Source organism: Malaya genurostris, chromosome 2 (assembly GCF_030247185.1).
Source record: "Malaya genurostris strain Urasoe2022 chromosome 2, Malgen_1.1, whole genome shotgun sequence".
In the NCBI taxonomy this organism is placed as follows: domain Eukaryota; kingdom Metazoa; phylum Arthropoda; class Insecta; order Diptera; family Culicidae; genus Malaya; species Malaya genurostris.
The window spans coordinates 315,186,818-315,210,333 of record NC_080571.1 but is presented as its reverse complement, the minus strand read 5'-3'; positions in this window follow the sequence as shown (position 1 = coordinate 315,210,333).

The following is a 23,516-nucleotide window of genomic DNA, read 5'->3' as shown; positions in this document are numbered from 1 at the left end:
ATATAGAAGATGTAAATTGTTTGACGTATTAATGTATGGCCATTCGAATCATTTTGGGTTATGCTAGTTCCTGAATACCGGCTCTGGAAGTACCATAAATAATGACGAAAAACTCTAAAATGGAACTTACTTCGACATCTCATGGAATGTTCAATCGATTGTCACACGTTAAGATTGAAATTCGATACGATTTGCAGATTCGAAATTACAGGGTAATGAGTGATTAAGATCTCAATTTGCCGTTTAAAACGACGATACTTAAAATAATGTCATGAGAACTAAAACACCTAAGAATATCCATGCAAAAAAAACACATGCGGATTGATAAAAAAAAGGTATCATCTCACTGCTAGGTGGATTAATCACGTTTTTGTGTTACATTGATTGCTGAGGACCGAAACTCTTCCCAAAATTACGAAAATGACCCCAACAAAGCGAAGAAAGCAAATAAACCTAGCCACTCCATAAATATTTTTTTTCATCAAACTATTTTTTTTCGGTTAACTCGAAAATATTCGACACGTATTTTTTTATTCCGATATGGTGGAATTTTAGAGATATGATTTTAATTTTCGCGTTTACAAAAAAAAATCCTTTTTTCAAAAGCATATACTATTGAACCTAATAAAGATACAAAAAATTGTCCAAGACATGAAATGTGCGTCTTTTCCTCAAATAAGCGATTCCATAATACAACCTTTAAAGTATATTGAATGAGAAAAGGTAAAAATTATGAACCAACTAAAAAAATTTCAAGCTTGGGCCTAATTTTTTTTTTTAGTTGAAAAAAGAAGCCTTAGGGGCAAAGTTTCAGAGTGGTACAGGAAATTTTCGAAATCGAAAAAAAATGTTGATGCCGAAAGTCTTAGAATTGCATGAAACGTCGAGATTTAGTGTCATCCCGTAAATTTTTTTTTTTTGAAAATATCGACTTTCTGGGATTTTTTTTTAAATGACACTAAATCTCGACATTTCATGCAATTCTAAGACGTTTGGCATAAAAAAAAAATTCGATTTCGGAAATTTCATGTACTCCCCCCTATGGTGCTTTTTCCACATCGAATATTTTCAAACCTTAACCGTCGGGCAGCACCTCTTACCCATGTCTGATTCAGCTCAAATTTTGTATGGGGACTTTTTTCGAAGTGCTTAAACTTTTGAGTACCACCGTCTTACAAAATTACTGGGGATCCCAAAATATTCGCACCCTTACATATATTATAGCGGTAAAAAACGACTTTTTTTGTCGGTAACGTGACTTATACCATCATAACTCCGTAACCAGAAGCCGCAGTCATTTGATCTTCAAACTTGATCAAATGCTTAATAGTAGCTTTCAAACGAGCCTAAGTTTGTTAAAATCGGTTTAGCCATCTCAAAGAAAATTGAGCGCGTTAAAATAGCTCCGAAAAGTGCACACACACACACACACACACACACACACACACACACACACACACACACACACACACACACACACACACACACACACACACACACACACACACACACACACACACACACACACACACACACACACACACACACACACACACACACACACACACACACACAGAGAGACATTTTCCGATCTCGTCGAACTGAGTCGAATGGTATATAACACTATGGGTCTCCGAGGCTCGGTTTAAAAGTCGGTTTTTTTAAGCAATTCAAATACCTCTTTTAGAGAAAGGTAAAAATTAGTTTTTACTGTTTGTTCCCTGAATCGCAATAATCCTTTTTTTCCCCTGATTCCCTACTTTCGTTATATCTTGATATGTTCATCGTATGCGCTGTTTTACTAATACTCCAGTTTTTTGGCAAAACAGTTAAAATTCTCATTCTCTCGGATTTAGTTGCATCTTTTGTTTCAAAGATAACTTGAAGCAAATATGGTTCATTCTAAAAAGGCCATCGATATTTTACAATTTGAGAAATGCAATGTTACAATGTTAGTAAATGTAAGAATTACTTCTATATAGTCGCTGAATATAGACACATTGTCATCATTGTCATCAGTCTCAGAGGATTCAAAATTTGTGATCACTATTGCATCAGCACAGTTTTCCCTCACAGCTGAATAGTGAAAATTGCATCATTTCGCAACTTTTGCAAAACTGTAAATCATCACTATTTTAACACTCACATGAATGTTTTTCCCCAATTTCACTCGTTTTCTACCCAAACGGTGCACATAAAACGTCATTTGCTTGCAAAAAATCGAATTTCTCAAAAAGAGAAGAAGAGACCCGACGCAACTAATGGTTTTGATTTTTGCCAACACAAGTCTTAAAGTTAAATGGATTGCAGCAACGATTTTGATGTTTGAATTCAGTGGCGCGACATGTGTCGACAAGTTAAGCCCGTATACGAGCGAGTTGCACTGCAGTACGCTCCGTGCGTGCGGGTCGTGATTGAAAAAACTCACTGCTCCGAAAGTATTAATCTTTCCACTCTGAAACTTTGCCAAGATTGAGTTAAGCCCCTAAGGCTTCTTTTTTCAACAAAAAAAAGTTTTTTTTTATTTGTTATTAATTTTTAACTTTTTTCCTGAAACTAATTTTAAAGGTTGTTTTATCGAATCACTAATATGAAAGCTAAGGAAAAAACGCACATTTCATGTCTTGGACGAATTTTCGTATTATTATTAGATTTGGCAGTACAGTACAGGCCAGTGCTGCAAAACTTCATTCAACTAAATTGAAACTGAATGTGGAACACATTGACGATCTCTCTAATGCAGTAAACTTCACTCTCTGACACACACAATGTTTGCTGACGGCCCGAACGGGCACTTATTCAGTTCATCACTCGTTTCTCTTCAATCGAGGCTCAGTTTAATTACCGTCAGTTGATCTCTTGAAGTGACAAAATATCTCTTCAATAGTGTGAGAGCGGCCTTCAGATAAGGTTCATGTAAACATTCGAATTGATTCAAGATAATAGATAAAAGACAAACCAGATAGCTGAAATATCAATCACAGAATACAAATAAATTAATTGTTTCCTCCTTCAGTTTCCATTTTTATTACTTTATTCCATTTACAATTCTATTCGTTCGAACTTGCTTACTACCAAGAGCGAAGGCAATGCAGGAGCCACACTACTTGGCACTTGAAACTGAGCAAGCAAAACTTCAAATGACTAGATACGATTATTCAACTGACGATGAATTCCGGGAGCTTCACTTGAAAATGGCAGCAAAAGTCAAATGAATTGGTAAGGATATGCTGACGGTCAGCGGTCATAAATTTCATTTTCATCTTTAATTATTCGATTGAAAATGAAATTTTACCGCACTGGTACATGCTATTGAGAAAAGGCTCTTTTCTGTAAACGCGAAATTTTAAACAATGATATCTCGAAAATTTCACTTACCATATTGAAAAAGAAAATATGTGTCGAATATTTTCGAATTCTTTACCGAAAAAAAATTACATGAAAAAAAATGTTTTGCGTGGAATGCCTCATATATTTGTTTCCACAACAAGAACAAATAGTAACAAATTAGTTTTGTCATTAGATAGGATGCTCATCAACTTAATTGTTTACACAATTTTCAATATATTCTCATGCGTAACATCGACAAAGATAGAAACAATTAGAGTAGACTAAAAATATTAGTGTTAGTTGATCACGCTTCTAGACCGAACATTAAAGTACTGTTTACTTTTTCGAGTCAAGAATTTGGATTTTGGAATCTTTCTATCGAATTATCGAATCAATGTAAAAACATTGATGGCTACGAAAACTTACAATAAGTTAATTCTTTGGTTTTCTTAGACGCCCCCTCTAATGAGTTATACCTACTAGCGGCAGCACCATCAAACGCTAGCAGTAACAAGTCAATTCAATTAATTCGGTTGAGTACTGAGAAAAAAAAGTATCAATTAAACTGAAACCGAACCATTTCGGGCGCGATGTTGGTTGTAAAAGTACAAGCTGTCGGTTGTGGATGAGACCTCAAAGTTCCGACAAAGGTTTCAGTCTTTACTCCGGGAGCTCCCGGCGTAGCTTCGATTCCAGCCTACAGCACTCAGTCGCCCCCAGAACTCAGGTAATATTTCCGCGAAAACCAGATGGGGTTTGGGAGGAGAGAAGTTGACGACAGAGCAGTTCAACTATGCAACTAAAAGTCGAAATCGGTGAGCTCCAGAATTGTAAAATTTCAATTAAGGGAAATAAAGCAATATGGCTTGTTTACGATTCCGAAGCGCTAAATGCGTTGTAATAATGGCTGTTCAGCCAAACCAGGCATGCGGCACCTCTGAAAGCCGGCAGCGGGCTCCGGGGTTTTCTATTGCACCAGCAGCTCTCCAGTGATCTTGTAGGCTGGTAGGTTGGCTGGCCGGGGCTCAAAAGGGTGTAAGCATTAATGTTTACTCACCGTACGTTTGTAGTGACACCATAAAAGGAATATTGCACTATGCGTTGTTTATTGTGATTGTCAAAGCCGGCGTTTATTGTGATTGTCAAAGGTTCGCGCGCGGTATTCGGTGCGATGTAAATCTTCGTCTAAGGAACTCTGCGTGGCCGTACTAAATTATACTTTTTACATCCTTTTCCGGAAGCCTGAAGGTAAGCTTGCAATTTCAACACAGTTAAATATCCATTTAGTTAGTCATATACGTATCCAAAAGTTAATGGTAGACAGAGACAGATATCTATTCTGTGAAGATCTTATCAAAGCGTACTCGAACTCAACTTGGTAGTTGATCACGCTGCGTGATTTTCACTTCCGAAATAATCAGTAACTGTTGGTAATAAATTTCACAGTACTTCCTGGACAGTTCGTTTTCTTGATGTGATATATTCTTTTTTCAGGTTTCTGTAGGTTGTCATGTTTTTACCGGCACTTTTCAGCGAAACAAAGACTGTGATAACAAATGCTTTCATAGAAATATGAAAAAGAAAAATGTATCGGAACGTTGATAATCAGGAAATTCTATCAACCAATAATCCAAATATTGGTTCGCTTTCCCAACAGAATTCGATTGAAATTCTTGAAAAGTCCGGCCAAAATGAGAGCCTCCTCTTTCGACGTAATTCTAGGAACTGAAAGCAGCTGAGATGAAAGTGTTAGAAGCGATGAAGTATTTGGAAATAATTTTGAAGTATTTCGGCACGACCGAAATTTATCTCTTTGTTGGAAAAAAATCTGGAGGTGGATTCCTCATATCCATTGACTCATGCTTTACTTCTGAAGAAATTATTACTCTAAAATTTAAAAAAATTGAGCATGTATGGGCCAAAGTCTCAATATTGGGAGAAGAACATATTTACTGTTATGTCTACTTCCCCTCCGAAAATGCGAACAAATTCTCTTTTGAATTATTCTTTCAATCTTTAGCCACAATCATTTTGAATATGGAACCTGAAGTGTAGCTTCATATTTTTGACGACTTCAATCAACGTAATGCGGACTTCATTTTTGACATTGAAAATGAATCAATCTTACTTCTAGTCGTAGGAGAAAACGAAACATTGCACTACTTTTTCGACAAAATTTCTGATTTTTCCTACATCAAGTGACCTCCGTAAAAAAATCAACAAAACACTTATTTAGACCTTTTTCCACAAGTTGCACAGAAGCCTTTTGTGTGAATGCATCAAACCTGCCATTATGGAAAAATGAAGCATTTCACACCGCAATTGAATATTCATTATTTACACACAATGCATTGCTTCTCTACGACTTGAAATATGAGGAAGTGCCGGAATACAATAAAATTGACTTTAAAGAAGTCAAGCGTAGACTAAGTAGAATAGTAAATTGGCGAAACGTACTGAGTATAGAAGGAAATGCCGACGACGAAGTAAACAAATTCTATCACATTATAAACAAAATGTTAGCCGAAACAAATCAAAAGAAGAAGAAAAAATCATAACAGCAAACTGCCCGTATGGCTCAATTCACAACTGAAACATTTGAAAAATATAAAACAAAAAGCACACAAAACTTACAATCAAGAAAATAGTGACGGTCATCTTCAAAATTACTTAGACCTACGCAAACAACTCAAAATAGTCATTAACACAGCACATGAAAAATTGAAAACGAAATAAAAACTTGTCCTAAAAATTTTTTTAACTGCACGAAAACTAAACTAAAAAGCAACAATTTTCCATCTCAAATGCACCTAGGGCTAAATAGTACAGAAATCTTCAATAAATTTGTAAATTTTTTTCAAGAAGTATATACATCGTATTCAGAAACTGAGGTGAGCGTGAGTACTTTTCTTCCATACCTAAGTTTTCCAACTCCATCTCCTTAAACTATCTTTCAGAACATGACATTTCGCCTGCATTGAAAAACGTAGACGCCTCAAAAGGACCTGAACCTGACGATATACCACCAATATTCTTGAAAAATGTTGCCGAAGAACTTACACTACCACTACAACTATTTTTCTTAAAACTTTGAAATCTTTTTTTCTTGTACCAATGTTTAAATCTGGTGCAAAATCTTACATTCGAAACTACCGTGGAATAGCCATTATCTCATGTATTCCAAAATTAGATGAAAAACATTGTAAACGAAAATCCTTTTCATCAACTTAAAAAAGTAATAACAAACAAAAAACAACATGGGGGCCGTTTAACTACAACAAATCTCTTAGACTGATTTTAGCAAAGCTTTCGACCGTATTGACATACCATTACTTCAATCAAAACTACGAAAATATGGCATAGATCATCGTGTACAAGTAGTTCGCTTCCAAAACATACTGTCTGAACCAATTAATGTAACATCTGGCGTACCTCAGGGCTCTCACCTAGGGCCTCTCCTTTTCATTTTACATATAAACGACATTTCCTTCATACTCAAAAATCTAAAAGTACTTGTATATGCAGATGACATGAAACTCTTCATGGAAATCAGAAATATCAATGACGTTGTAATATTCCAGAATGAAATCAATCTATTCCACATTTGGTGCAGCAAAAGTCTACTCCAACTCAATGTAAAAAAGTGTAACTCAATAACTTTCGGTAGGAAAAATAATACTATATCTATAAACCAGAGGTGGAAATAAACCCATTTTGCGCAGGAAAACGAATGTGAATCAAGATTTCCGGTTATGAATCAGAAATCCGAACACCGTGAACTAAAAAATTAGGTAACAAAACTAAAATGCCGATTATTTTTCAAATGGTGGGAACCGTATATTACACAGAGTAGCCGCAGACCTTATCCATACGCGCTCTTTTTATTGCGAGACAAATTTGTTCTCGTTCTCAGAAGACAACCATGCGCAGGCAGAAATGGATGTACAACGCTTCGTTCGTTCTCAGCGCATTTTGCCAAGAACGGAAGTTCGAGTGCTCCATTCGCATGAGAACAGGTGTAGCAACTTGTGCTAATTAACTCTCCGACAAGTCCCCGATCACAACGTAATATTCATACAGTTTTGTAATAATATTAAACCCTACATATTTTGGTAGTTGTGTTTTCTGAGGCTTGTTTAATTACTTTCCTTGGCGTACGGCACAATTGTTAATAATTAGGATTAGGATTTCAAAGCGGGGGAAAATATCTGTAACTATTTAATCATTCTAAAGTTTTTTTATCTACTTCTAGAAAATCCTGATGCGATCTTGCTCGATCTTGCGTTGTTTACGTGGTCATACATAAAAACTATTCAAATACGATCTAGAATTAAATATAGTGATCACGTAAGTCATTTTAATTATATTAATCTATCTTTTAAAGCTGAAAATATCGATAATTGAAGTAATTTTTAACACTTTTATGAATTTTGATTCCGAAAAATATTTTAATAGGCATATATTATCGAATTGTGATATTTCCCAATAAAGATCACTACTGATCTAATTTTTATAAGATCAGTTGATCAGTGATCTTTGAATCACATCGATTAAAATCATTACTAATCTGTGGTTATTTTGAATTACTATTATCACTGATTCCAAGTACTGTACGATTCGGTCAGCTTTGAGCATTTTGGAAGAAAATCACATACGAGCAAAATCAGACATGAGTGCCGATAGATTTACATCTAAAATCGTTGATCCCAATGAGGGACGTGAAAATTAGTGACACCCCTACTGCCCATACTCGCATATCAGTCCCATATCGATTTTTGCAAATTTTGAGTTTGTTTGAGGAATGAAATCTATCCTCAATATACTCTCAGAAATTGCAATACAAGTTGAGGGTTTGTTCAGTAAAATGTGAAAAAAAATATCAACTCATGTCTGTCCCATATGCAAAGTACCCATTCAGTGCAAATTTCAATAATTTCATTTGTTGCAATATTGGAATAGCAAAGGTGTATTACTGATTTTTTTTTTTATTAACTATTTATTGGAATATGAGTTAAAATTAAATTATTAAGATTTAAATTGGGTGTTCAGCCACAAGTGGTGACTTTTCAGCCCTGTTATATATATATATATATATATATATATATATATATATATATATATATATATATATATATATATATATATATATATATATATATATGATTTAGTTATTACCATGAAGACATCATTTGCTTCCGCAATTCTGAGATTTTTGTGTAGGGAAAATTCTAAACCTACTTGTATTGTGTAATGGGGAAAAGGAACTCATATACTAACTTACTAACTAATACAGAGAGCGAATCGATTCAATTGAAGATTGCATCGATTTTTGTCGGAATTTGCTTATAATATTATGTGACATTACATCTAATGGTTCTATATTTGTAAGTCTGTGTAACTCATTTGTATTAAACCAGGGAGGACGCTTCAGAATCATTTTCAGAATTTTATTCTGAATCCTTTGAAGCGTTTTCTTCCTGGTGAAACAACAGCTTGACCAAATTGGTACCGCATAAAGCATGGCTGGTCTGAAAATTTGTTTATAAATTAACAATTTGTTTTTAGACAGAGCTTAGAATTTCTGTTTATAAGAGGATATAAACATTTAATATATTTATTACACTTTGCCTGGATTCCTTCAATGTGATCCTTGATCCTTGAGTTTTTTGTCATACGTTAAACCTAAGTATTTAGCTTGATCAGACCATGTCAATTCCAAGCCATTCAATTTGAGAATGTGATTATTGTTTGGTTTAAGAAAAGAAGCTCTTGGCTTGTGAGAAAAGATAGTTAATTGCGTTTTTGCTGCATTTGGTTTAATTTTCCATTTTGACAGATAATCACTGAAAATATTTAAACTTCTTTGTAGGCGACTGCAGGTCACTCTTAGATTTCTACCTGTGGCTAACAGACTTGTGTCGTCACAGAATAGCGATTTCTGACAACCACCGGGTAGATTTGGAAGATCAGAAGTGAAAATATTATACAAGATTGGAGCTACACTCGAACCCTGCGGAACACCGGCTCGTACGGGTAGCAATTCAGATTTACAATTCTGATAGCTAACCTGAAGAGTACGACCATTTAAATAATTTTGAATCATTTTTATCAAATAAATAGGAAACTGGAAATCAGACATTTTTGCTATTAAACCTTTGTGCCAAACACTGTCGAATGCTTTTTCTATGTCTAAAAGAGCAACTCCAGTGGATAACCCAGAAGATTTATTTGATTTTATCATGTTCGTTACTCTGACAAGTTGATGAGTAGTTGAATGTTCATGACGAAATCCAAACTGCTCTGGTAAAAAAATTGAATTCTCATTTATATGAGTCATCATTCTCAACAAGATAATTTTTTCAAAAAGTTTACTGATAGAAGAAAGTAAGCTAATTGGGCGATAACTTGATGTTTCTGCTGGGTTTTTATCAGGTTTTAGGATAGGAATTACTTTAGCGTTTTTCCATCTTTTTGGGAAGTAAGCTAATGAAAAACACTTGTTGAAAATTTTAACCAGGAGTCTCAAGGCAACATCGGGAAGATTTTTAATAAGAATATTAAAAATTCCATCATTACCAGGAGCCTTCATGTTTTTGAGTTTCCTAATAATTGATTTAATTTCATCAAAATTCGTCTCAATAATGTCATCGTGTGATAACACTTGGGTTGAAATATGATCATATTTCAGTGAGACTTCATTTTCAATAGGACTCACAACGTTTTTGAGCTTATTCGCCATTTGTAAGAAGTATTTGATTTCCTTCCTTGAGAGCAGGAATTGGTTTCTGAAGTTTCTTAAGAACCTTAGAAGGTTTCCAGAAAGGTTTAGAATATGGTTTAATTTGTTCAACTTCTTTAGCGAAATTTTCATTTCGCAAAAGAGTAAATCTATGTTTAATTTCTTTTTGTAAATCCTTAACTATGTTTTTCATAGCAGGATCACGACAACGTTGATATTGTCGTCGACGAACATTCTTCAACCGAATGAGCAGTTAAAGATTGTCATCGATGATAGGAGAATTTAATTTAGTTTGAGCTTTGGGAACTGAAAGATTTCTAGCTGCGATAATATAATGATTAAAATTATCAATTGCTGTGTCGATGTCCGCAGAATTTTCTAAAATAGTTTCATGATCCACATGATTTTCAATGTGAGATCTGTAATCCAACCAATTAGCTCTATGATAGTTGAAAATAGAACTAATTGGATTAATTATAGCTTCGTTGGAAAGTCTGAATGTTACTGGAAGATGATCTGAGTCAAAGTCAGCATGTGTAATCGGTTCACTACAAATGTGACTTTGATCTGTTAGAACCAGATCAATTGTAGACGGGTTTTTCACGGAAGAGAAACAAGTAGGATTACTGGGATGAAGAACTGTGAAGTAACACGCTGAGAGTTGATTATGAAGTATTTTACCATTACTGTTATTTTGCCTACAATTCCACTGGACATGCTTAGCATTTAAGTCCCCTATTACGAAAAATTTCGATCGATATCTTGTAAGTTTTTGCAAATCGCCTTTAAAGAAATTTAATTGTTCCCCGGTGCATTGGAATGGCAAATATGCTCCAGCGATGAAATAAATTCCATGAATGGTTTCAACTTCGATTCCCAAGCTTTCAATAACTTTAGTATTGAAAGAAGGTAAAATTCGATGTTTAATTTGCCGTTGGACAAAAATGGCAACTCCACCACCCATTCCAGTAAACCTGTCAAATCGATGAACCACATAATGTGGATTACTTTTCAATTTTACATTTGGTTTAAGAAAAGTTTCTGTCACAATGGCAATATGAATTTTGTGAACTTTGAGAAAATTATAAAATTCATCTTCACTCGATTTCAAAGATCGAGCGTTCCAATTTAAAATATTCAAATAATTATTTAACATCACTGTTAAATTCTAAATTCATTATAATATTATTTGCAAATTTCCATCCGATTTGAAATGCTTCAAAAAGAGATGAAGTCGAATTGATTTGGATGATCATTTGAAAAAGTTGATCTTGTAGGTAGATCATTTTATTTTCAGTTATATCGCCTAGATCGACTTCATTTAAAGAAGCGAATGGCATTGAAGGAATATTTGTAGGTAGACTGCCATTAGAAGAAGATGATTTGGCCGGTCTACCTATTAATAAATTGTTTTCGTTAAAAGAAGAACTGCAAGGCGGTCCTGTGTTTTGATTATTTACATTAGAAGAAATAGGTGATAGATTTCTACCTAATATACCAGCATAACTGACATTAGAAGAAGATGATGACGAGGTCGATCTACCTGTCAATAAATTGTTTTCGTTAGAAGACGAATTGACAGGCGTACCTGTTTTTTGTTTCGAAGAAATCAGTGCCTTAAAAGAATTAGGCGTGGCATTTGTAACGGTTTTTTTATTTTCAGGTATGTACTGTAAATTTAAGATCGTTGATTTGACTTGTTGTCTAAGCGAACGAGCGTTTTATTTTTTTCCTGACAGGACATTTCAAATAATTGGATTTATGATTTCTATCGCAATTTGAGCATGAAAATTTATCAGTGGTTTCATTCATTGGACAAACGTCTTTCGAATGCGATTTACCACAATTCAAACACCGTAGGGTAAAGTGTTATAATATGGCCCCCTTAAGAAAACATTGAGATATTTCCAAGTGTATTGATATATTTTCCTCGAGAATGTATGTATTTCATTGCAATACGGATGAGGAACATAATTTTCAATGACTCCAATAGAAAAGATGAGAATTGATTGATATAAACACATTTTCCAAAACGGCCACATTCTTAGTTTTTTTCGCTCGCCTCAGACATAATGCCCCAGCAGCCGTAAAATATGTCCACAACAAATCAATGGCATGACACACAACAAAAGACATTTTATCCTACAACAATGATGCATTATGCTTCTTGAAATGTCCATAAAGTTACTGTTTTGAGATAATCAGTATGTCAAAGAAATAGCGGATAAAACATATTTTTAGTCGAAGCAAAACTTTACATCGAAAAGCTGCTAAATGAATTTTTTAGTTTTTTCATACTTTCCTGCAAACGACAACCACCAAACTTGCATAGCAGAAAGATCCTACGAAAAGATAGTGTTAATGATAAAACTTTGGTTCAGAAAAGTCTTCAATGCTTAAGAAAGGAAAGGGGGCATTTTGGCTAGCAGGGGCGCTTTATAAGACTTTCCCCTATATCCATATGACAAACTTTGGTTCCATGGCCGAAGCCATTTCAAGACGACATTGCGTTAAGTTTGCAATACCATTATGCCGTTTATAATGTTCCCAATGAATTTTACTGTGGAAAATGAAACGTACTTTTTCTAAAGTTTTCAAATTGTTTACATCACTTCGATTGAAGTGTATTAGGTAAAGTTCATGGGAAATTCCAGAACGTGGTTTAGAAGTACCATTCGCTCTTTTTTTTCATAAGTATTACTTAGGAAGGGGCAAAACCAAGCAATTCTTTTAATTCATTTTTAATTTCATCAATACTTTGATCATTTGATAATCCTTTCAAGACAGCCTTGAAGGGTCTGTCTGATTTTATATCATATGAATAAAATTTATGAAGTTTCTCGGACAAATACCGAATAAGACGTTCGTAATCTTCCAATCCATCCACCAAGACTCGACATTCTCCTCTTCGTCCGATTTGAAATGAGACTTTTACTTCCGGGAGAAAAGTAGAAAGCTCAGTACGGAATGCTTTGAAGTCGGAAATCATCACCGTCACTGGTGGCATAGATTGTTGTTTCTTCCCAGAACGACAAGCGTCCATTTTGGGAATTTTTGAGGAATTTTCTTCTATGTCACTACAATCGGATTCAGGAAGAATCTCGTAAATATTGTTAGACGGCATAGGATCAACGGAAGGGAAATCCGTCCGTTGTCTTTTATTTTTACATTCAGATTTTATAAGATCGTGAATGTTATTAGAAAAATGTTGAATAACGGATTGTGATTTATTCCGTATTGAATTATTTTTAGCCTTAGGCTTGTTGCCTTTCCGGTTGGACGCAGGCATTTTTGAAATTAATGAAATTTTAAATTAAATTAACTAGGCTAAATTAGTCTTCGATTAGACTCCTAGCTAGCCTTGAAAAAGGCTGATTAATTTCTTAGTCACTCTAATATCACTCTTTGTATCACTTAGTCACTCTAATATCACTCTTTGTATCACTTAGTCAGTGATTCAGGTAGCCTTGAATCAATGAAACTCTAGGTAGCCAGAAAAAAAAAATTCCAGGAGCCAAGAGCTATACGCGTGCGGTGCGAACGACTGTTCAACACCGACTGAGGTGTATTACTGATATTTCATATATTAATACCATGATTTAGCATTAGGTAGCACAATAAATAAAAAAATCGGAAATAAAATTTTGATCTTCTTTTTCTCGACATGCCGATTTTCCATATGGGACTGATATGCAAGTATGGGCAGAGTAATCCTACAGTAATTTTTAACTAAGGATAACGCGTGTCAATCAGACTGGAAAATTGCAAATTTTGCATCTTTGGGAAGTTTAGTGATTGTTAATAAGGAATATTAAAGAAGTTTGTACATCAACTCGTTCAAGTCTTTATCACCAACTGGGAAAAATGCCGGTGTCGTTACGGCACGGTTCACAAAGTTTCAACACATGTTCTCGTTTGATACAAACCGTATTCTATTTCGCAACCTGTTGTTTAATTTCAATAAAATAAATTCTAAATGGAAGGAAATGAATGCTAGATGATGGTTTTATGAAAATAATCAGATTGGATCGTAATCCAATTGATAATGTTAATTTTACAGCTTTCGCTGCTCAATATCAACACGCAATGCAAAACTAGTAAAAATATATACCTCACCAAATAGTGATTATAGAGACAAAAGACTTTGTTTTATCTCCAGATGGTGGATGCTGATGATGATGATGCTAATGCAATATCTAGATTAAACCCAATGAAACGCTATTTGACATGAATTTGATTTTGAGAGGTAACCGGAGCTCAGCATTTGACGTAGCGTTTCAATGGTGCGTTTGAATTGACGTAGTCAAATCCTGCACTCCTGTCACTTCTGTGTATGATATTCAAGCTAAATAGGGTAATATTATTCAACTCCATAACACGCTTTGACATGTTTTTATTATAGTTATAATTATTATTCATCGCAGCAGGTATATTAATATTATTAGCTGTTTTTATTTGTGAAATTGACGGTATTGATGAATAAATTTCAAATACATCACGAAACATGGAATTTCGATGCGACCAACGAAATAAACTCACTTAACGAGCCTAAAATGATTGATATCGGATAATTCATATCCGATAAAGTTGAGCGGTAATCAGTTTTGACATTAACGTCACTTATACCACTACATCACAGGAACTGTAAGTGACAGTCATTTGAACTTCAAACCTGTTTAATGAACACAGAGTAGCATTAAAACGAACCGAAATTTGTTGCAATGTTGATTCCGAATCAGACAGTAATACTGATAACGATGAAGACATTTATAAATTCTAATTAAAATCAAAATTTATCTTATCAAAAATCATTCGTTGCACAATGCATTATAATATCTGCAATAAATATGTGATATGAAATAATAATACTAACTATTTTTATTTACTGTGAATCAAAAACTTTGCTTGTTTCCACCCCTGCTATAAACATACATCTAGGAAATCAACTTGTAGGAAAATGTAAAATTAGACGAGATTAAGGCGTAGTCTTTGACTCCAAGCTCACTTTTGTGGAACACTACAACACCATAATCAATAAAGCAAATAGCATGGTTGGCTTTATTGAACGCTTCAGTCATAACTTTCAGGACCCATACACAATATGTCAGAGCTATTTTGGTATATTGCAGCCTAGTATGAAATCCATATAATATTATTCACTAAGAACGCATTGAATCTATCCAAAAACAGTTTCTTTTATATGCACTTCGCAAATTAAACTGGACGGCATTTCCTTTACCATCATATGAAGCACGCTGCCTGCTCATTAATATACAAGCACTTAAAAAACGCCGCGTCCTTGCAATGCTTTATTTCATCAGCGACATTATTTCTCAACGCATTCAATCACCTTCTTCACTATCGAAACAAAACTTTCATATACCTAACCGTCGATTGCGAACAAATTATGCAAAATATAGTCCAACCAATCGAATAATGCGTCACTAAAATCAATACTGCGAACATCTTGACCTTAGTATGTTCAAAAATGAAATGAAATTCTACACGGAAACACCGAAATCATCATTTTGGCGAAAAAATTAGTTGATTTTATACTTTTAGTTACACACTTAGAAAAATTTACATCTCTATAGATGCACATAAAAGGAGCGTCTTGATTCACTTACATTCACAATTGAAAGTATGTAGCGATAAGTCATATCATTAACTTCACAGTTGATATAACTTAAGCTTACCTCGATGCAGACACAAAATTCATTTTTACATGTTAGAAGATGTAATATTGTGCCATCACCGAGGAAATTACGGCATGCTTGAATTTACTTCAAGCGTAAATTTCATATTTTCTAAGAGTGTAGTTATTTTTTCAAACAATTACAAAAATTTTACTTTTGCTAATTTAGATTTTTTAATGCGCTTTTCCTTAATAATAATAAGACATTTGTTAAAATGGCTATTTTTGTCGTGAATACCACATACTTTACTATGGGGTGCCTTCTCAAAATTTACCCTCCGAGAGAGTGATAAGTTTTTGATCGTGAATATCTCTTGTTGTATCTAACGAATCAACATAGTTTTTGCCACATGCCATCGGAAATATGATCACAATTTCATGATAAAATTTTCAGTTATGTAACATAATCTCAAATAATTCAAAATTGAACTTTTCTGAAATGTTTGGTATAAACGAGTATCAAAGAGAATAATTCATAAGGCGCGTTTGCCTTTCTCGTATTTTTAAAGCTCATAGCTCAGTGATCTGTGAAAGTATTTATATAATCTAACTACCAATAGAATCGACATTTTTCAACTTAAACGCGTATAGCAAAAGCATAGAAGTATTTCAATAGTACACTATTGAATAATTTGTCTCATTTGACCCATGTCAACACCAGCCAATCAGAACGCGTTCTGAGGAAGAGAACAAAATATCTGCTGCTGTACAACAATTCGTTCGAGAAAAATGTTCCAAACAGTGTTTAATATCGTAGTGAGTTTCACAATTTGGTACTTCTGAAAGGCAGGAATGAATCCCGTACAGCATCCTAATAGTATCTTTCAATAAATTATGCAAATCCAAAATGAAATAATTGACATTAAAATTCTGTATGCGACTATTTTTATAGCCGTTAGGACCGCCCATTAGTGAAAAAGCTACAAACGAAATCAGGTAAAAACCAACCTCTCAACAAAAATTGGATCAGTTTGGATTCTATCGCCACTGCGAGCAGATGTGTTTTGTGTCGTCTGCACAGCTAGTTTCGCTTTCGACAAGAGCGATTACGTCACAGCTGCCAGTCATTTGCATTGATGTAAAAACAACGGTGGAGAACATTACACAAAATCAGCCGTTCTAATGGCTCAGAAGTTTTCTATAGAACTATTAAGATTTGTTGTTCGCAAATCAGAGGTAAATATCTTCAGTTTAGTGAAAATCTAGAACAGCTTGGTTAGATTTGTGCACTTTTCGCTGTGTGATATTCACAGTAATCGAGATCAAGTGAAGGCTTCTTTGTTTTTGCGAAAAATGTTCCAGAGTTCAATGTCGTGGAGAATTACGCAATTTGACCCTTCTGAATGCTAGAAACGAATCCCTACAGCATATTGATAGTTTTTTTTTTCAATAAATTATGCAAATCCGAAATGAAATAATCGACATTAAAATTCTGTATGCGGCTATTTTTATTGTAAAGAACTATACAGGTTATTTCATAATAATTGTGTTTCAGAATGTTAAATACAACTAATCTGTACTTTAGTTTAGGTGCATCGTTTCAAATTCTAGTAGTGAAAAAGGGGAATGCTTGCATAATTCATACAATTGATCAACTAATTGATATTCGGAAGAGTTAAGGAACATGTCAGTTGTTTTCGTATTCACGACATCAAGTTATGTGTCTGACATTACCCACCCGCCTTTTTAGCTGTATTTACCAATCAAACGTGGTGTCATTTCTTAGCTAAGGCACACTTCATTTTTAGATGAATTAGAGAAATAAAACGTTGTTTTAAATCAACATAAATGGTTGAATTGACTTCTGCAATTTGCTGCTATATGGCACTCTGTCACCGAAAAAAACGTTAACACTGTAATGACTACTAGCCACTAGATGGCACACTACTACCGAGAAGAATTTTTCAGTCGCTCTTGTCTTTTCTATATTGGCAGGTATAAATACAATGTTGTATTGGAGAAAAAGACATTAACGAAACATAAACTTCATTTTGAAAATTTTTCTTCTAAATCGCTGTTTGCTTCATTCAACTTCGCAAAATCGACTCTCTCACTGAAAACTTCGAACACTCGGAAAACAAAAACCGAATACAAGTAGTACACTGGACGGTGTAGCCCGGAAGGTTGGAAGATACAAAAAATATCATTTGACATACACAATTAGAGTGCAACATTCGAAACTCGCTTCGCTGTTTCGCGTAAAAACTTTATTACGCACAATCGCTTCAAATGCGCACATATTCTGAATAAATACACTTTCCACTAAGAGTTTACGTAATTTTTACATATCGGTTTATAAATTTATATATGGATATATCGTAACACATGCGAAAAACATCAAAACAATTTGCAAGCAGTTTCTACAATACTGTCTTTTTTAGCTTTTTAATGGATTATTTTGTTTTGACACTTCTCATGAGTTTTTGGCTAATAAACTTGTTAATAAAACCAATTTCATTTTTATTTTCTTTGTGCTGTCCTTCAGCAATGATGGTGATAAAAAAATAGAAACAAATTTTCTGATTTTAATAGCAAAATTAGTTGTCAATGAGAATTTCGTGTTGGATTTAAATATTACTGGTTTGTGTCCAGGATATTCGCCAAATAAACACATTCTCTAAAAATAAGAGTTTTTTTCAGCCAAATAAATTCTCAATTTGAACTAATTTCATAGTTGTTTTGAAAATTTTGTTGTTAAAATTAACTAATTCAAAAACAGTAATACGAACCAGGCGCAATAAATAAATAAAACTCATAGTGGAGACATAGACAATTACCCTTAAAGAAACATCATTTCAATTCTCAATAATTTTGCCATAAAGTTGTAATATTTAGAATTACTCTACCGTAATTTAAGAAACATTTATTATTTCGTATCTTTTAAATGTCTTTTGAATGTACATGAATGATTATTGTCGTAAATACGACTTACTCTACCTCCTCTCTTAATATAATTTTTGCTGCATGCCATAGTAAATATGGTCAAATTTCAAAAATATTTCATACGTTGATTGAGCAGGAAGTCAAGCAAGGTCATCAAGTGAAGCAGTGTGGTTGGTCCAAGCTAAGAGCTCAGTTCCAGTGTCAGTATTAAGAATTCAGTTTAATATTGAATCAATCAGCACAAGCAGCAGTTCTGCTGCGGGAAGTTCGCAGTGCGAGCTCCGCTTCATACAAAAGCGATTTCATCAGCCTGCTTCTGGTCGTTTGCATTGAAGAGAAATACAACAAAAAGGGGACAGCAATGGGGAACGCAAAATCAGCCCTTGGCTTCTTTGAAAATCGGAGATAAAAATCATCAGTTTCATAATTTAATTGGCTTTGTGAACTTTTCGCAGTGTAAAATTCGCACCAAACGAGTGCGAATAAAGCTATGTACCAAAATCTGAAATGTCAAAACTAATCGAGCATGGAGCCCGCTTAGGGGTGAGAACTTCTCTATGTTTTAAGTATTGTTTGTCAATTTTGTTTCAGTCTGATTGGTTAGTATATGTCGTATCATTTATACTCGTTCAAATCACTTGTTCACCAATTGTTCAACTTGGACAGTAAAACGTAGAACTATTTTCAATCTGACTGTCACACTTTCAACAATTGCGCCGATGTGGCATTTCGGATGCGTCAGCAATTTTTGAGTCTAAAATCACTCTGCAAGTATTCAAAAGCTACCAAATCTTACAAAACAAGACCGCAAGATAATAAATGGAAAATTTTCTACCGCAAGCAGTCTGTACTAACTTACCTTCACGTAAGAATTATACAGAAAGTTTCTTTTTCAAAGATTTCGTTTCTTTAAATTTCTTCCAAACGGTAGCAAACGGGTAATAAATTGAACCCGTCACTCCAACGGCAACTGCTTCCATATGGCACCTAGAATTGAAAATTGTGCTGCATGAAAAAAAAACACACATAAATGAACCACCACCGACCAACCGGGTCGAATCAATATCCTGACAAGCAGCCACCCCAAGCAAAGCCGGTGCAGCAAAAGCGGCGTCCTCAGCATGACAATTTATTTTTATGCCACGAAACCGACAATCGGCACACGCCACACAACGCCGGAATGCCTATCCTTGCCCGAGTACCCGAGTAATGGTTGCTCGGTATCTCCCAGTCCATGAATGTAGGCCAGCATAACTACATATATGTGCGTAATAAACCGACGACCGACAGACGGCACACAACTCATATTGGGCCCCCTGGTTGCTGCCGTTCCGCTCTCTTGCTCCCGTCACTTCACGTAGCTTCCACGCGAGAGCTAGTCCTTGCTGGTTGTGCAGTGCCGCTGCGGATTGCGCACTAGTGCTCCTATCGTCACCTGTTTCCTTTTGAGTGGCAAACATTTGTAAGTGATCTAAAGCGTATCTTTCGGTACTGTGCGTTTTATGTTTTCAGTTTTTTTTTTGCTCGCCCGCTAGAGCCGATATGAGTTCATGAACAGGTCGGACGGCTGCTGACGCGCAATGTGTGTTTGAAACTGGAGCTAGAGGAAATTGTGGATTTTGATAGATGCAGCTCAATGACTTTTTTCCATTTAGGATTATGCGGCCCTACTTGCTGCCATTGCTGTCTTGTGTCTTGGTTTCCTTTGAAAGCACTCATCTGTTTGCTCCGCCGTGGCAAGTGAGTTTCTATTTGAACCACATGTGGAACGGTTTTTGGTTAGGATCGGAAAGATGACTGGCAGAATCACGGAAGTGAAAGACAAGTTAATGTTGACAAATTCATCATAGGATAGGATTTCATCCCAGTAGGGAACAACCTAATTCTCTGCACTGATAAGAAGCTTAGACGTGGAAATGGTTCTAAATTTCATTAGGATACTGAGTGGAAGCATGAGTGGAACTGGCAATGGAACACACATGTTGCTTGCACTGAGTGAAGGTGATGAAGGAAATGGCCATAAACCGGTGGCAGCATTTGTGTAGTTCGTAGTGCGCAGCAATGCGTGCCAAGTTACTGAGGTGTGAAGGAACTAATGCGAGGGGTACTGCGTGGTGCTATTTTCAGCCTTTTCACCCTACCCAACGAAAACACATTCCGGTTCAAGTAAAGGGATGATGATTGTCTTGTAGTGACTGCGCACAGCCGGCACGTGTCCTCTTTTTCCTATCCGAGGTCTGAAACGGAACGCTAGAATGATTCGCTCAGTGATCCTGTGCCGATAGAGTCCATTGCCCTGGAGTTAAGCAGCTTGTTGGGCTTCGTAATTGCACCGACTGGAATGACCATCATGTTCAATTAGTGATGTTGCAGTTTTGTGCTTCCTACGCCAGCGTAACTGACAGCGCTCGGGACGCATCCGAGAACCGGACGGAACAGAGCCGATAAATCACCATGGAGTCTATTATACTGTCCGATTGAAGGTGCAAAGGCGAATATCCGATCGCGATCCACATGGATGGCAGGTGAAGTTAGAGGATCTCATTGAAATATACTCTAGGAGTTTTATTACAAGAAAAAAAAAATACTTGCGTTGATCCGCTGTTCGGAGCAACAAAATCCTTTTCAAATAATTGCTGGACGTCAATCTTATCATATGACGTAAAGCATTCCAAGGCTCTCTGGGTAATGAAAGAATATTAGATTAAGAATATTAGATGTAAATACGCCCTGGATGATGCACCTAATAGCGCGTACCTCGTAATATGGTCTTAAGAGTATTTGTGGGAATGGATAAAATGAGTTCCTTTAAAAAACGGAAGTTTAATGTGAAGTTGGTATAATTTTCTAAAAAATTATACTTCTTGCAAAGTAAACATATCTTTTGCACTTCAGATGATCCTAAAAGATGGTCGTAAGTTTAAGTATTTAAGTATTTATACGCGTGAAAGAATAGCAAGTAGCACTAATAAAGAAGCTGGAAGTCAATTTTTTTGTATATATCGGCAAAGTTTCATAACAACTGAGTAAATTATCACCAAGCAGATATTAATTTCAGAAGTAATAAAAAGTGTGGAGTTCGAAGCAAGTGCCTCTAAGAAGTGTATTTATTGTAAAATTTTTCTTATTCGTTGACAAACTAGAAGGGGTGAAAGAATTTAGACTAGAAAGATGGGGTTTTGAAAATCATTTTACATTTCCCATTTTTTGTAAAACAATAGAGGGGCAAAAATTTCCCGATCGTGCTAGATAGTATTGCTATTGTTAATTTGAATGCAATACAAATTATCTTAAATAAATTCGAAAGACCAGGTTCCTGTTTTCCAGGGAATTCAAAGAACTAAGGGAAAACAATCTTTATCTGCCAATGAACGCGAGTGTATGTGAGTTTCAGCATAACTATGAAACAACTAAACGATTCCTTATCAAGTTTGGCACATGTATCAAAGGTAGGAATCGATACTTTTGGAAGAGCACATATACTTTCTACACTACTCAAGGGTATTCATGGTGAAGAGCTGTAGTAAGTTCACTTAAAAACTACAAGAATCAGCCCCATGGGGTTGTTAGAGCCATTGATGTGGAACAATGCAACCAAATTTTCTAATGATCTACAATCAAACAGTTCAATCAACCGTCACACTTTTGAATCTGCAATTGCACGAGAGTCTGCTTAGATTGATCTTGATTAGGAACCACCACCGAACTTTGTTTGTCTTGATTTGTATTTGTTTTATAGCCGACGAAATTACACCAATATCTGCAATGTATGCAATTATAACTTTGTACATACATAAGCTTCTCTTCGCCAAGATTGTGTTCAAATTTTGTATGCAAGCAGTTATTTTTATAGCGTTAATTTTCTCTACCATTCTGAAATTTAGGTTGAAGCGATAAACTTTTTCTCATTATCAATCGAGTTCATCTTATATAAAATAGAAATTAATATTAACCACTCAAAATTCGCCCTGGAGTAATTGTCCATTTCTCAGGCGAAACGACATAACATGGAATTTCATCCGAGCTTGCATGATACAAGATCTGAGCATACCAATTAATGTTTCAAATCGTTTCATGGCACGTTGTTGTCTTGCTGTCTAGTAACAACCTACCTCCAGCATGCTACGCGTAGGAATGAAACCTTGGCTATAGTTTCGCATCTATTTATAGATTCGCGTGCTTCGAACAGCTTCGCTTTTGCATTTATTGACCAATCAGAGCGATGCTTTCCCTTTGATATATCGCTTACTCTTCCGTTGTCTATGGCAGGGAAGTCCGGCATGCCGGAGATTTTTAGCAGACAAAATAGGACACTGCTCGCTACTAATCAAAATTTCAATCATTTATAAATGAAAATACGTGGCTTGATACATTCAAATCGAAACTTAGAAATATTTTCAATCAAATGATGAAATAATAATAATAATAATTGATACAAAATGAACTGAGCTGTAAGTGTTTAAAATCTGACCACATTTCTACGTGTATTTTTCTTTGAGTTTCTGATTTGCACCCCTATATTGAAAATGAAGATATGTTCCACATCAAAAGGGGAGTTCAATATAAAATTTATTCGACGAGAAACGATGCTTCTAAAAAAAATCCAACTTTTATATCAAGGGACATTATAAGGTTATTTTAAGGGAGAGGGGGTGTAGTAAGTGCCCCAGATTTGGGATTGATAGGATTTTACGAAAACCGTAACAATTTAATTTAACAAGAACTTCAGTGAAAACAGGTTTTAGGATCTACACGAGCATTCAACAGCTTATGGATAATTTTTCAATGCTGTTCATAGTTGTAGAGCTACAACTCCAAGTAGTTTTTGGATGGGCTAGAGCAATCACAATTTTCGTCTTATTGATTGCA